This window comes from Capricornis sumatraensis, chromosome 9 (assembly GCF_032405125.1).
Source record: "Capricornis sumatraensis isolate serow.1 chromosome 9, serow.2, whole genome shotgun sequence".
In the NCBI taxonomy this organism is placed as follows: Eukaryota; Metazoa; Chordata; class Mammalia; order Artiodactyla; family Bovidae; genus Capricornis; species Capricornis sumatraensis.
In genome coordinates this window covers 14,285,621-14,294,839 of record NC_091077.1, presented here as the reverse complement: position 1 = coordinate 14,294,839, position 9,219 = coordinate 14,285,621, and the positions used below count along the sequence as shown (strand labels likewise).

Sequence of the window (9,219 nt, the reverse complement as noted above, 5' to 3'; positions counted from 1 at the left end):
CTCCACGCAAGATTCACCCACAACAATGTGAAACACAGGACGACTAGCCTACCTCTTTCCACCAGGCATAGGCCAGCCCGACCAAAATGCTGTCGCGAACCAGTGACGCCACTTCCGCCTAGTGCCGTGGCTGTAGAGGGGCGGGGTTCCAGGACGCTGGCTGCCATTCAAGTTCGATTGATTGGCAAGTTCCCCTGTTAGCAGCGATACGGTAGTTTTCGTCGCGTTGGGGCGGGACCCCTAGGTCAGCTCAGAACGCGGACTGCAGGCAGAAGCAGGCCCAGCTTAAGCGGCTGAGGCCAGAACTGCGAGCAGAAGGCGGAGCCTATAGCAGGATATAGTTTTGGGAGCGAGTTTTGGGGCGAGTAATAGTTCTGGATTTGGAGGGCAGAAGGGAGAGGCTGGCGATGGTTACCCACTCAAAACGATGCTACTCAAAAACTTTTCTGCCTGCCTGTTCTCAGATTCCTGGAGCACTTAAAATTAGATTCTCCCATATTGACAAACCTGGCAATCCTTGAGATGGCCAGATTCGGCCAGACACCACTTTCTGATCAAATTGGTTGTTGTCAGGTGGTAGGGCCACAGAGCAAAGTGGGGTAAGTGCACTATCAACACACATGGAGCTGCTTGACTACTACAGAAATTTTGGAAAAAGCAGAATTATCCAAGGGAAAACTCTACCTCAAAGAAGGAAGAACGTTCAAGCCATTGACATGCTACACCTGAAATAGGCTGAAGCTGAGCTGGACACCACAAAGGTTGATGGTCTTGAAGGCAGCGACTCATTTGTGAAAAAGAAGAAAGGAAGAAATTTTCCCTAAAATAATATCTGTACAAGATAATGGTGTTTATCATGCTCTCAGGGAAGGAATATTAGATTGTCAGTCAAAATGTGTAGGGTTTTTCCCTCGTTTTTCTGATTGTTCAGTCACTCAGTCGTGTCTCCTTGCAACCTCATGGACGTCAGCATGCCAGGCTTCCCTATCCTTCACTATTTCCCAGGGTTTGCTCAAACTCATGTCCATTTTTCTGGGGGGTGTTCATTAATAGGATAAAGTTTCTTTATATTTGGGGACTCCTGTTTGTTTGAATTAGCTTTGCTTTGTTGGTTACCTGGCACAGTGATCAGCTACATGGATGCAGAAAACCAAAAAGTTGTCTCAAAATTCCTCTTCTTGGGACTCAGAAGATCCAGACCAGCAGCCCCTCCTCTTCAGGCTTTTCCTGTCTATGTACCTGGTCCTGGTGCTCGGGAACCTCATCATCTTCACTGTCAGCTCTGACCCCCACCTCTACCCCCAATGTACTTTTTCATCTCCCATCTGTCTCTTTCTGATATTTGTTTCAATTCCACTGTAGTTCCAAAAATGCTAGCAAATATCCAGACACAGAGCAAAGTTATCACCTATGAAGGCTGTATCATCCAGATGTATTTTTTCTTGGTTTTTGGGTACTTGGACAACTTCCTCCTGACTGTGATGGCCAATGACCACTATGTGGCCATATGCCACCCCTTGCACTACACAGTCACCATGAGTCCTCACCTGTATGCCCTGCTGGCTCTAGTCTCTAGGTCTCTCAGTGTCCTAGTCAGCCTCTTGCACAGTCTGATGGTATTGCATCTCTCGTTCTCCCTGCACATGGAAATTCTAAACTTCTTCTGTGCATTTGCTGCAGTGCTCAAGTCTGCCTGTTTGGATGCTCTCAGCAATTACATCATGCTGTATTCTGTAACTGGATTGCTGGGAATTCCTCCACTTGCTGGGATCCTTTTCTCTTAAACTAAGATTATTTCCTCCATATTGAACATCTCTTCGGTGGAGGGGAAGTACAAAGCTTTCTGTGTACTGTGGGTCTCACCTAACAGTCATTTCCTTATTCTATGGGACAGGATTAGGAGTGTATCTCAGTTCTCCCCTTCCTCCTCAGAGCAGGCAATTGCCTCAGTGAGGCACACCGTGGTCATCCCCATGCTGAACCTCTTCATCTACAGCTTGAGGAAAGGGATATGAATGGGGCTCTGAGGAAACTTGCTAGCAGGTCTTTCTTGTCCTTGTGAGGAGACATGGATGTTGGGACGGGAGAATCACTGTAATAACCTATATAAATATACTGGCAATCAGAAATACCTAATCTTCAACTTCATTGAGTGTATGCTTTGTCCCTGTTTTTCTGAAATACCATAGCTTGAGCTTCTTCTAAGTTTTCACTTCCTAAAGCAACTGATTCTTGGACTTCTCTGATGGCTTAGTGGATAAGAATCTGCCTGCCAATGCAGGGGATGTGTGTTTGATCCCTGGTCCAAGAAGATTCCACATACTGAGGAGCAACTAAGCTTGAGCACCACAACGACTGAGGCCATGATCTAGAGCTCATGAGCCGCAGCGACTGAGGCCATGTGCTGCAACCAATGATGTCAGTGCACCTCGAGTCTATGCTCCAAAACAAAAGAAGCCATTGAAATGGGAAGCCATCCAATGACAGTTGAAAGCAGCCCTCGCCAGCTACAACTAGAGAAAGCCAGCCTGTAACAATGATAATATAATTAAAAATAAGTATAATTAAAAATAAGATAAAAAGTAAGTAATAAAAAATAAAACAAAAGCAATTGATTCTCAAGAACTTCCTTTAGTGAAATTTATGATCTCTTTCCTGTGCAGAAATGTTCATCCTACAGTTCAGTTCAGTTCAGTTCAGTCGCTCAGTAGTGTTCAACTCTTTGCGACCCCCTGGACTGCAGCATGCCAGGCCTCCCTGTTCATCACCAACTCCTGGAGTTTACTCGAACTCATGTCCATTGAGTCAGTGATGCCATTCAACAATCTCATCCTCTGTTGACCCCTTTTCCCTCCGTCAATCTTTCACAGCATCAGGGTTTTTTCAGATGAGTCAGCTCTTCACATCAGGTAGCCAAAGTATTGGAGTTTCAGCTTCAGCATCAGTCCTTCTAATGAATATTCAGGACTGATTTCCTTTAGGATGGACTGGTTGTATCTCCTTGCAGTCCAAGGGACTCTCAAGAGTCTTCTCCAACACCACAGTTCAAAAGCATCAATTCATCAGTGCTCAGCTTTCTTTATAGTCCAACTCTCACATCCATACATGACCACTGGAAAAACCATAGTCTTGACTAGACGGACCTTTGTTGGCAAAGTAATGTCTCTGCTTTTTAATATGCTATCTAGATTGGTCATAACTTTTCTTCCAAGGAGTAAGCGTCTTTTAATTTCATGGCTGCAGTCACCATCATCAGTGATTTTGGAGCCCAGGAAAATAAGGTCTGACAATGTTTCCACTGTTTCTCCATCTATTTCCCATGAAGTGATGGGACCAGATGCCATCATCTTTGTTTTCTGAATTTTGAGCTTTAAGCCAACTTTTTCACTCTCCTCTTTCACTTTCTTCAAGAGGCTCTTTAGTTCTTCTTCCCTTTCTGCCATAAGGGTGGTGTCATCTGCATATCTGAGGTTATTGATATTTCTCTTGGCAACCTTGATTCCAGCTTGTGCTTCATCCAGCCCAGCGCTTCTCATAATGTACTCTGCATAGAAGTTAAATAAGCAGGGTGACAATATACAGCCTTGATGTACTCCTTTTCCTATTTGGAACCAGTCTGTCATTCCATGTCCAGTTCTAACTGTTGCTTCCTGACCTGCATACAGATTTCTCAGGAGGCAGGCCAAGTGGTCTGGTATTCCCGTCTCTTTAAGAATTTTCCATAGTTTGTGGTGATCCACACAGTCAAAGGCTTTGGTATAGTCAATAAAGCATAAATCAATGTTTTTCTGGAACTCTCTTGCTTTTTCTATGATTCAACAGATGTTGGCAAATTGATCTCTGGTTCCTCCGCCTTTTCTAAAACCAGCTTGAACATCTGGAAGTTCATGGTTCCCTACTGTTGAAGCCTGGCTTGGGAAATTTTGAGCATTACTTTGCTAGTGTGTGTGAGATGAGTGCCATTGTGTGGTAGTTTGAGCATTCTTTGGCATTGCCTTTCTTTGGAATTGGAATGAAAACTGACCTTTTCTAGTCCTGTGGCCACTGCTGAGTTTTCCAAATTTGCTGGCATATTGAGTGCAGCACTTTCACAGCATCATCTTTCAGGATTTTAAATAGCTCAACTGGAATTCCATCACCTCCACTAATTTTGTTCATAGTGATGCTTCCTAAGGCCCACTTGACTTCGCATTCCAGTATGTCTGGCTCTAGGTGAGTGATTATACCATTGTGATTAACTGGGTGATGAAGATCTTTTTTGTATAGTTTTTGTATAGCTTCAGACTTCTTTGTATAGTTTCAGACTTAAATTGAAGAAGTTAGGGAAAACCACTAGACCATTCAGGTATGACCTAAATCAAATCCCTTAGGATTATACAGTGGGAGTGAGAAATAGATTTAAGGGATTAGATCTGATAGATAGAGTGCCTGATGAACTATGGATGGAGGTTTGTGACATTGTACAGGCGACAGGGAGCAAGACCATCTCCAAGAAAAAGAAATGCAAAAAAGCAAAATGGCTGTCTGAGGAGGCACTTTCCTCCTCCTCCTTAAATGGAAGTGGAAAAGGAAAGATATACCCATTTGAATGCAGAATTACAAAGAATAGCAAGGAGAGATAGAAGAGCCTTCCTCAGTGATCAGTGCAAAGAAATAGAGGAAAACAATAGAATGGGAAAGACTAGAGATCTCTTCAAGAAAATTGGAGATACCAAGGGAACATTTCATGCAAAGATGTTCATTCTTGGTCTCTTTCATATACCATTAGGCATATCAAGATAATCACTGGGACTTCCCTAGTTGTCCAGTGGTTAAGACTCTCTACTTCCACTGCAGGGGCCCTGGATTGGATTCCTGGTTGAGGAAATAAGATCCTGCCTGACACACTATGTGCCCCTCTCCCTCCTGGAAAAAAATCATCAATTCACCCATCAGAATAGCTAAAGTTCAAAAGATTAAAAATACCAAGGGCTGGCAAAGACACGGAGCAATGGGGACTTTCATATACTACTAGTGTACTAGGATATTTATACTGGAGCATAAATGGATTCAGTTACTTTGGAAACTGGCACATGCACTAAATCTAATTATACTCCTACTCTACATCATAGCCCTCCTGCTTTTAGGTATATACCTGACTGAAATGAGTGCTTATATTCACAAAACATGTCTGAAAATGTTTACAGCAGCATTTGAAAGGTAGCACCACAGTGGAAATAATTCAAATGCCCATCAGTGCTAGAATGGATAAACAAAATATGGCACACCAAAATACAGAAAATTCCACATTAATATGAAAAGAACAAATACTCCTATGCACAACAACATTGACAAACCTCAGACACAAATTAGATTTTCATGAAAGTGTATACATTATATGATGCCATTTTTATGAAATCTAGGAGCAGGGAAACTCATTGACGGACATAGGAGTCAGTGTAGTGGGTACTTTGGATGTGGGAAATGTTGACTGAGAAAGGTCACAAAGACACATTCTGGGTGATGGAAGTGTTTTATATCTTCGTTGAGGTGAGTAGCTATGAAGATATATATTAGTAAAAGCTCTTCATATGTTTAAGATTTTTTCATGTTATTATGTTATTATATTATGCCTCAATTAAAATAAAAAAGAGATAGGACTTCCCTGGTGGTCCAGTGGTTAAGAATCTACCTTCCAATGCAGAGGACATGGGTCATGGGTTCAATCCCTGGTCAGGGAGCTAGATCCCACATGCCAGGGAACAGCTAAGCCACAACTAGGGAGAAGCCCATAGGCCACAATGCAAGACCCTGTTAGTCACAGCTATGACCTGATGGAGTCAAATAAGTAAACAAATACATTTTTTTAATTTAAGAAAATAAGATAAAAATGAGATAATGAGATAATGCCAATTATATAAAGCAGTGACATTGTGTTCACTGACAACTCTCTTCAAAATTAATATATGTCATTCAAAATTTAAGTTTTATTTACTACAGGAAATTTAGAATTAATAGCTTAGCATTTAGACCAGTGTCAAACAGGTTCATGGCCCCAGAAGAGATGATTTCAGTCCGGGACCAAAAGACACAGTCCTAGTCACTCAGAGCTTTGTGCAGTAAAGTTTATTAAAGTAACAGTGATAGAGAAAGCTTCCAACAAAATCACTGGAAGGGGCACAAAAGTGCCCACATCGCTAGTTTAAGTGGGGCATGATATACTTTTCAATTGGCTGTTGGGAATAAATAAAAATTATACCACAAGGTTGAAAGAGTTCCATCAGACCCTTTCCCAAGGCATACATCCTGAGATAACTTTGGCACAATATTAGCCAGAGACAACGGGTTCTGGGCAACCTCTCTGGGCAAGATATACTGTTGCTGTGTTATCAGGGCTACAAGTCTTGAGACACAGGTTCCTAGGCAAGATTTGTTACAATTATAATGATTAACATAGAGCCTAAGAAAAACATTTCCATGAGTAAGGCATTATGCTGTGTAATCATTAGCTCCTAAAGAAAGGCCAGATCTCAGGCAAAACACATTGTTGCACAAGGCTTAAGGAAAGCAAGACTGAGAATGTTCACCTCCTCCTTAAAGGGGTGTGAACTGCATAGGCTAACACTCTCAGAATCGAAGGAAGTGTATATGGTCTGCAGGGATGAAATAAAAGTAACCTAATTTGCCTAAATACCTTTGGCTATATTGATAAATTATCTGAAGCCTCCTGTTTAGGTTTCTTCTAGTCCTGCTTCTCCCCGACTCACTTCCTTCTCTGTATGCTCCCTGGAAGTCAAGATATATATTTGGCCAACTTTGTCTTAAATAGCAAGTCTATACCATAGTGAGCCTCCCAAATATTGTTAAGTGAATAAAACCATATTTGAGGTACCTCTTGGAACTAAGTTTGGACAAACAGGTTTAATCAACAAATCTTAGAGCCGGAAAAGTCCTTTGTGTCTTTCATGTAGCTTCATTAGTTGTTCTTTTTTTTTTGTTTTTTAATGAGTGTACAGATTTCCTTGAGGAAGACTAAATTTCCAGGAATGGACCACTGATGTCAGAGACTGTTTTGGGGAAGACAGATGAGTCTATTCTGTGAGCAACTTATTATATATTGTATTGTTTCCATAATATCTTACAGAAAAACACAAATGATCTTTTCAGCCAGTCCAGTAGTTCTCTCTGTAAACACATGGTCTATTGATCTTTGTAGCAGTGCTTCACATCCTCGATAGAAGCTCTCATTTCTATCGAAGATGAAGCCTTTACGACGTGATTCTTACCCTTGTTAATCACGAGAGAGCTTGCTTTTTCTCTCTGCCCTCTGCCCTGTGAGGACTCAATGAGAAGGAAACAATCTGCAAACCGGAAGATAACTTGATGATCCTGGTTAAAGAGATGAAACAGGATAGTCATGCAGATAGTTGTTGAAATCCTGGTAGGGGATTACAGATACAGAGGGAAAGAAACCTAGCGAACTTTGTTAGTTAATGATCGCTTAAGAAGGCTATCAGAACCTCATGAAATGAAGTAGGCTCGCTTAAGTATAAAGTATGAGACATGTCCCAGGTCATGAAGTGAAAGAAAAAAATGTTATCAATCTTCTGATGATGTGAATAAGCGCTATGACAGGCCTAGTTTGACCTCGTAGGGTCAGACACTCTTCTGCCCCATACAAAGGGGGAGCTGGTAACAAAAGCGTAACATCTACTTGAACAACAAGGAAGAAAGAGGTATTTTCTTTCTCCTCCACTCTCTTGTGATTATAAAAATGTAGCCTATTTAATCCTTGGGAGGGCTTTCCTAGTGGCTCAGAGGTAAAGAATTTGCCTGCAATGCAAGAGCCACAGGAGACACGGGTTCAATTCCTGGGTCAGGAAGATCCTCTGGAGAAGGAAATGGCAACCCACTCCAGTATTCTTGCCTGGAGAATCCCATGGACAGAGGAGCCTGGCAGTTTACAGTCCATGGGGTGGCAAGAGTCAGATACGACTTAGCAACTAAACCACCACCACCACCAATCCCTGGGGTGGAGTCCCCTCCACATGGCCTGCTTGCGTCTCTCACAAGTGTCCTATATTAATGGATCAACTTCATGCCTACTACTTTCCCTCTTGCTGAATTCCATCTCTGCAGAGACACAAAGAATCTGAGCCTCGGTAAGTTCAGACACCAGGTGAGTGATTGTAATGGGTTCGAGTCCCAGTCTGAGGTTCACAGTTTCACTGGTACCTAGATCTCAGAGTTCCAGCCTGTAGAACGGTGAGAAATACATTTTCATTGTTTTCAACCCCCACCCCACCCCCACTTATGATATATATATATATATTTTACAGCAACCCAAGCTGACTTAACACTCCTTTTTTTCAAGTAAATGGAAGAATTTGTGTAACCCATCAATATTATGATATTGTTGTTTAGTTGCTAAGTCTTGTTCAACTATTCTATGACCTCATGGACTCTGGCCCACCAGGCTCATCTGTCCATGGGATTTCCCAGGCAGGAAAACAGGAGTGGGTTCCCATTGACTTTTCCAGGGATCCTCCTGACCTAGGGGTTGAATCTGCCTTTCGAGCACTGCAGGCAGATTCTTTACCACTGAACCACTAGGGAAGTGCTTCCAATTTTCCAAATAACCAATATTCTCTCTACACACTCTCATTTGTCAAGTTTCCTATCAAAATTGTTATTTAAAAAAATTCCCATAGTTTTTACTAATATATTGTTTCCAATCAAAGTTCTCACTATAATGCTTTTGTGATATTAATAATTTGAGCCTTAATACCCTGCTTATATTTTTTGTCTTATCAATGAGTTCAGGGTTCAAATGCAAAAGTTTTGACAGTACATACTGTGTAAAAAATTTATGCCATCCCTCTAAAGAAAGGAAGGGAGAATGAAGGAAAGAAGGACAAAACATTGAATTTGTTCTCAGTTTGGATGTCACTTCTTAAGAGAAGCCTTTCCCAACTATGGAACCCCATGCAGCACAAATAAGTTCTCATCAGACACTGTTCATATTACTGTAGGTCATGCTCCCTGAAAAGCTGATTCTGAGACAAGGACAGACTTTTAGGAAGCTTTTTGGGGTGTGTTTTGGGGATAAACAGAATTACTATATGACTTAGCAATTCTACTCCTAAATCATTGAAAACACTCAAACAAATATATTGGGTTGGCAAAAAAGTCTAAGTTTTCCCATAATATGTTACTTTTCAGCCAAACCAATATGTGCAT

At 41.6% G+C, this 9,219-nt stretch overlaps 1 pseudogene; it reads left to right on the top strand.

Annotated features, from left to right (window-relative positions):
• The first annotated feature begins 1,304 nt into the window (after positions 1-1,304).
• LOC138085696 (olfactory receptor 7C2-like) lies at positions 1,305-2,015 on the top strand (annotated as a pseudogene).
• Positions 2,016-9,219: the final 7,204 nt, after the last annotated feature.